Here is a 7,411-nt window from a genome sequence, read left to right on the forward strand (position 1 = left end):
AAACATATATCCTGGAGGCTCAGGGTGCTTAAAAAAAAAAAAAAAAAAAAAAGGCAACAGCACGTCTTTATGAAAAATTTTCCCCTAGGGCTTTGCCCACGTTTTGCAAGTAATCATTTCGTCGTTGAGGAAACACCGAGACTCAGTCTCCACACTTGTGAAATACAAGTATCCCTTTAGCAGGGTGCAGTTTTTCAGCGAGGTGGGACGGGGTTTTAACTCTTTTTTCAAGATAAGATCTTCTCTGTGTTTATTGGCAAATTTGGTTTTCATTATGTCTTAGATGAAGAAGGCTTTAGCTAAGTTTGGTAGTATTTCTAGGAATCGTAAATAAAACCTGATGTCTCTTGCATAATCTGATGTTGCTTCAGACATTTTTATCCATGGATGAGGGATGGAATACTTGCAGTCATTTGATGAAGCCTAATTCGTACATTCTTTGCACGAATGGGTAAGTTTTCTTTCTTTCATGTGTCCCGTGGGTGAAGGAGGCCTTATTTTCTCACGCCTCTAGCTTTTTGCCACCCCACGTCGGTTTCTGTTTCTGTCTTCTCCATTCATGTTGTATACGTCTGATACCAACTGGAAGTCAAAGGTGCTGATGAAAAGTCCCTGTATTTTTGTGAAGTGTTGCATCGCTACAATTTTAGTGGCAAAATTGATTACATCATCCAGATCATTTTGCACAATAAAAACAGAATGTGGAAGCTTATTAAGGGAAAAGAGTGTCATGAAGTATTTACAGTAAACTCTCTGGTATATGTTTTACATAAAATTTTGTGTGTGAATAGTATGCTACCAAGATAGGGTAGGAACCATCTTGTTTTGCAGTGGGAAAGTTTTTAAAGAAAATAATTCCAGAATAACCAGTAATGTTGTAAAATGTTGTTTGGGATCTAGATTTTCATCTCTAAGTACAATTTCGTCATTTTGCTGTAAAATATACCGGAACTGAAATTTTTTTTTTTTTTTTTTTTTTGGAGTCAGGGTCTTACTCTGTTCCGCAGGCTGGAGTGCAGTGGCGGCATCACAGCTCACTACAGCCTCAAATTCCTGGGTTCAGGATATCCTCCCCTTCCAGCCTCTTGAGTAGCTGGGACAACTGGTGTGGCCACCATGCCTGGGTAGGCTAAATTTTTTATTTTTTTGTATTGACGTGGTCTTGCTATGTTGCTTAGGTTGGTCTCCAATGCCTAGGGTCAAGCAGTCCTCTTGCCTTGACCTTCCAGAGTGCTGGGATTACAGGCATGAGTCACTGTGCCCAGTCCAGAACAGAAACTTTTAAAAAGAAACTCAACACTCAAGCATTTTCTGAAAATTTGCAGCAAACTGAACATTCTTAGAGAAAAATTTGCTAGAAAAGTCACATAACTAAAACCCTAACTGTAGCTACTATTTTATCATAAGCTTGCTGGACTCCAGGAAGAATTTAGGGTTCTAAGGTGGAGTAACTTAGTTTCTAGAATTGTATTGATTAATGGGAGTACCTTGAGATTTTGAATATGGTTTATTTGGTTTAGGATGATTGTTTTGTGATTCTTTGAAACTACACACACATACACACACACACACACACACACACACACACACGGTTTTATATATGTATATATCAGTATCACACATATATTTGTACTCATATATGTATACTATTGATATACTACATATCAATAGTACCTACATTAGATCTGTATACTATACTCTTCATATACTATATATAGACATATATATTCTATATACTATATATAGACATACATATATATAGATATATAAAACTGGAAAATCATTTAAGGATGTGATAATACATGTGCACTAAGAAGATGTAAAAGATCAGTAACTAAAAATAGTTCTTGTTAGCGCTTGTCATCTTTTCAGAATTTTAGTCAGTATCAGTTAAATTAAAAAAAAAATACGGTGTTTTCCAATATGTTCTTGAACTCTTCAAAGGCTTGGACCAGGGAGTCATATAACAGTGATCCTTACCATATATTTATCTATTAAGATGGACTGAAGTACTCACCAAATGGATCATTGAATCAGGCATTTCTTAAGCTTCAATATGGGAATTCTTGGTAAAATTTAGCTTGTCAGTATAGTGTTTTCTTACTTTGACACCTCAAAAATCACCTTCAAGCTGGGCGTGGTGGCTCACACCTATAATCCCAGCACTTTGGGAGGCAGAGGTGAGAGGATTGCCTGACCCCATGGGTTCTAGATCAGCCTGGGCAACTTGGCGAGACCTTGTCTCTACAATAAATCCAAAAATTAGCTGGGCATGGTGCGTGTAGTTCCAACTGTTTGGAAGGCTGAGGTGGAAGGATTGCTTGAGCCCAGCAGGTTGAGGCTGTGGTGGCTGGGAATGTGCTATTGCACTCCAGCCTGGGCAACAGACTGAGACTCCAACTCAAAAAAAAAAAAAAATCACTTTCAGGGCATGCTTCTTAGTTCTGGAACTTAGAGAGTAGACCTTAAAGGCCTGAGAGGCAAACCTTGGGGAAGTTGTAGCACTCCAGTTTGCAAAGTAAGGTCTTTAACATTTGATTTGAGAGCAGAACCCATGGATACGGGAGAATAATACCTGTTATACAATGCTCTAGTCACTACAAACCAAACTACCTCATTCACTTTTAGAATATTTGTAGCGATGTTTCACAGCTGAAGATGCTTCATTTCAGCCTATGTATGAAAAACAGAAATGAAACGAAATAATCTGTTAGGCTGATTTTTTTTCTTTAATTTGCTAGGTACTTACTAGGAATATGTTTGTATTCGCTGCAAATAATCCTTTGCTTTGTTGCATGTGGCGATTTCCCCATTTTTTGGCAACTATGACGTGCACATTTAGTTCTTAGTATTTACTTGAAACACTGAACGAGCTTCACCGAGCTTATGCTGTATCTCTTCAACTTTCATAATGTAGCAGTTGAGATGTTCGACTATGAGCCTGAGGTCACTGGCTTTCAGGGCTGTGGGATTCTTGGTCAATTATAGTCTCAGTTTCCTGGGAATTTTTTGTTTAAAGTCAGATGTGCCCTTCATTTGAACTGTATGAGCCACAAAATAAGTACTTTTGTAACCACAAAACATGGAGAGCATTCCAAATAATTTGCAGTGTGGGCAGCCTAACATGCTTTAGTGTTTGGTTGGCTTGAGGCAGTGTGCCATGCTTGTAAAAAATGGTTTCTGGGTAAAGCTCACAGTCTTTGAGCTGTTTCATCTTTGAGTTTGACACATATGATAAAATGTTCTTTATTTACCCTATGTGCCAGTAAATATGGACAGGATTGGTAAAAGTAATTTGTGCCCATTTCTGTTTGTATGACCGAAGATTCAAAAAAACCAAAAAAAAACCAAGGCGAGGTGCAGTGGCTCAGCCCATAATCCTAGCACTTTGGGAGGCCAAGGCTAGAGGCTTGCCTAAGCCCAGGGGAGACCAGCCTGGGTAACTTGGTGAGACTTCATCTCTACAATAAATCACAAAATCTAGCCAGGAGTGGTGGTGTGTGTCTGTAGTTACAGCTACTTGGAAAGCTGAGGTGGAAGGATCACCGGAGCCCAGCAGGTCGAGGCTGCGGTGGCCGGGAGCGGCTACTGTACTCCAGCCTGGGTGACAAAGAGTGAGACTCCAACTCAAAAACAAAAAAACAAAAAAAACCAAGCATGAAACTCTAGCTTAATATACAGGAAAGCTCATTCATGTTTGTTATTAACATAATGAAGAGTTAGAAAGGTTAGATTTTAGCATAGCTTTTGGGTCCTGGGCGGGCAAGAGAGTGTACATCTGCAGTTAGGAGAGTAATCTAGTGGTCACCTACTGAAATTGAAAATAGGACTGCTATTCTCAGATTTCCTTTGAGTAATAATGCAAATAATTATGACCTCCCAGATCCAACTTAGATTAAAAACTGTCATGTACTGTACCAACCACCTGACATATATGTTACTGGTTTCTTCAATAATTTTTGTTTGAAACCCTTGTGTATGTTATTATTATCAGCATCGCATATATACCATTTAGGTTTTTGAGCAAAGCTTCCTGGTTAACTTCTTTCTCTCAATTGACTTAACTCAATCTATATTATTAAAGCATTTAAAAAAATAATTTAGGCAAACTCTTTTCTGTGGAAATTTTTAAGGATCTGCCTTGGGGAGGTTGTGGCAGAAGGGGCATGATTACCTTCCAAAAGGAGGTTTCTTTACCTCTTTCTACTTTTTCTTAAAAACAAAAATAACTGCATAGTTAATTTTAAAGAAAGAACGCTGGTAAACATTTAAAGATATCTGAAGTTTAGATCAGGATAAGGGTTTCAATTGAAAATTACCTATGAATCGAGTAAAATGTATGCCATGTGTCTGATATGGTATCAGGCAGAGACTGCCTGCTGCATGACTGTTTGCTCTCAGTTGTTTCTGGAAGGATGTAAATACAAAGGGAGTTGGGATATAGGCAGAGCATCCATTGCCTTCCAGAAGAAAAAATGTTTGCATAAGTGTGTATTGGAATAGAATCCATTCTTTTCATCATTTTAGCTTCTGCCTTCATTTTACCATTTTCCTTGTATCTGAAACACGCTGTTTTTCTACTGTTTTGATTAAGCTTGCATAAAGTTTGATACTGTCCAGTACTGCAGAAAGTCTGTTATTGAAATCTCTCAGCTCATTCTCACTTACTGGGTACTTTTTCCAACATTTTTCCTTCTCAGTACTTTCTCAAACCTTTTTTTTTTCTTTTGCATGATCTGGTTCTTTAATGATATGAATTTTGAATATAAAGTTTCTCCATTTTCTATAAATAGGGTAAATTTGCACCCACTTAAAAGTTTAATGATGTTGGGAACATTTTTGTTTCTGTAATTCATGTGTAGTTGTAAGTTTTTGAATCCTTTATTCTCTGTCTCTCCTTTTTTTTTGGAGACAGGGTCTTGCTCTGTTGCCCAGGGTGGTGTGCAGCGGTACAATCATGGTTCATGGCATTCCTTGAACTCCTGGGTTCAAGTGATCCTCCTGACGCAGCCTCCCGAGTAACTGGGATTACAGGCATGTGCCACCATGCCTGGTTAATTTAAAACAATTTTTTTGTAGAGACAGGATCTTGCTGTGTTACCCAGCTGGTCTCCAACTTCTGGCCTCAAGCAGTCCTCCTGTGTCAGCCTCACGAAGTGCTGGGATTACAGGCAACATCCTTTAATCTGTATTCTTATGTCATAATAGAATTTTTTTTTTCTTATTATGAAAGTTGCACATGTTTATTATAGGAAATTTAGAAAATCCAGGCAAGAAAAAAAGAAGAACTGTGCCCAGAGATAACCATTGTTAACATTTTGATATATATTTTTGTATGCATACAAAAAAATACTATACCATTTTAATTTTAAAAAGGGTCCTTTGCACATATATGTTCCTTTGTAATTTTCACACAAAGGTTTGTCACTTTCCTTGTAGCTCATGGAATTTCCATGTGGTTTCATGGAATGATCTGTAACATTTTGGATACTGAATAGTATTATTTGTGGATAGATCATAATTTATTGGGGATATGCCTTAGACAGGTTACTTTCTTCTTTTTCTTTTTTTTTGTTTGCTACTATGCAATAGTAAATATCTTATAGCTCAATTTTTATATATACAGTTATTCTCTTTTGGGTAAAGAATTATAGGAGAGGAATAAAGGGCATTGGTGCTTTTTCATTGCCCTCAAGGCACTTTAGTATTTCCAATATAAAATCTGTAGACCTAACATAGTCTTTCTTGTTTATCTTCTGTAGTTTTTTTGGAAAGTATAATATGAAAGACTTAAGTGAGATAAGATTTGAACCCAGACCTGACTGACTAATGCTTTTTCCAAATGAAATCACCCTAGATGTTTACAAAGCTTTAGCCTCAAACCCCAAATCATTCATTAGTGCTTAGTCATAGTTATAAATGCCATTTCCAGCTAAACAGGTACAGTAGTTGCTTGTGTGCCTGGGGAATGTTCTCTTTTTTCAATTTCAGTCTTCTTTACTGTTTTACCATCTTTCTTTCTGCCCACACATATTGACAATACAGAATTGCTCTATGATAGAGTATTTACTATACATTTCGTCTCCTGTGTAGTCATCCCTAATTTTTTTTTTTTTTTTTTTTGAGTCTGAGTCTTACTCTGTTGCCCAGGCAAGAGTGCAGTGGCATGACCACTATGATCATGGCTCATGGCAGCCTCGACACCCTGGGCTCAGGGCATCCTTCCACCTCAGCATCCCAAGTAGCTTGGACTACAGGTGTGCACCACCATGCCTGGCTAAGTTTTTGATTTTTTTGTAGATTTGAAGTTTCGCTATGTTACCCAGACTTGTCTTGAATTCCTGGGTTCAAGCAATCCACCTGCCTCTGCCTCCCGAAGTATTGGGACTACAGTCATGTACCACTGTGCCTGAATTTTTTTTTGGATTTTTTTGTGGAGATGAGGTTTGCTATGTTGCCCAGACTGATCTCAAACTCCAGGGTTCAAGCAATCTGCTTGCCTCAGCCTTCCAAAGTGTGGGATTACAGGCATGAGCCACCATGCCTGGCCATCATCTCTAAAATCTAAAAATATTCTGTTTTCTATACTTTGCTGCCAACTGCTGGACTCTTAGCATTTAAAATAAATTTGGAAGGTTTAAATTTATAGAATTTTTGAGCAGTGTTTGTTATGTACATGTGCCTGTGTATATCTATCTCTATATTTTATCTGTATATTTATCTATATCTTTATTCTTTTGTTTCATTAATACAAAACTTCATCTTAGCCAGAAATTACCTCTTGAAACCAGTTGAATATCTCTCTGGCTACCACAAAAGCATGTGATCACTTCCAGGAATAAAACTAGTGATATAAAATAAGCAAGAACCAAGAAAAGAACATTTGTAGAAACTTAAAGAACGTTGGATAAATGTAGAGAGAAATTCTCCTTCTCATTTTTAACTAAAATTATCTTTGGCTGTCAAACATGACCCTAATAAATGCAGTCATATTTGAAATTTTCATTTTTAGAATTTGGTTTTCGGTGTAACAGGTAAGAGAAAGTAAATACATATACACAACCCCCCCACACACACATATTTTCTGGGATAGTTTACTCTTTTTCAGACATTGTCGTTTTCACTGTGGAATAGTCTCCTCTCTACCTTTATTGAAGTCAGACTTAGGCTTTCTGCTCCTTTAATACCTGGTGCTTACCTCTGTTTTTTAATACTTCAAAATAAGGTTTTTGTTTAGATGAGTATCATTTCCCTCTTTCTTTTTTGTTTTTTAATTTAAATTCTTTTTAAAAAAAATTATTTATTTATTTTAATTTTCATTATAAAGATGTGGGGTACATTTCAGGGTTAGATATATAAACATTGATCATGCAGATACCCTTGTTGATGAGGTATGCCCCTCCCTCCCCTA

At 37.2% G+C, this 7,411-nt stretch overlaps 1 protein-coding gene across 1 annotated transcript in view; it reads left to right on the plus strand.

Moving 5' to 3' along the window:
- Nucleotides 1–404: 404 nt before the first annotated feature.
- Nucleotides 405–7,411, plus strand: part of GPR63 (G protein-coupled receptor 63) — a 58,279-nt gene continuing 51,272 nt past the window's right edge. Inside the window, exon 1 of the mRNA XM_008061965.1 lies at nt 405–451. The gene's annotated coding sequence lies outside the window, so the exon portion shown is untranslated. The remainder of the gene's footprint in view (nt 452–7,411) is intronic.

The sequence above is a fragment of the Carlito syrichta genome, unplaced genomic scaffold, assembly GCF_000164805.1.
Source record: "Carlito syrichta isolate Samal-C Ts95f unplaced genomic scaffold, Tarsius_syrichta-2.0.1 Scaffold305646, whole genome shotgun sequence".
In the NCBI taxonomy this organism is placed as follows: Eukaryota; Metazoa; Chordata; class Mammalia; order Primates; family Tarsiidae; genus Carlito; species Carlito syrichta.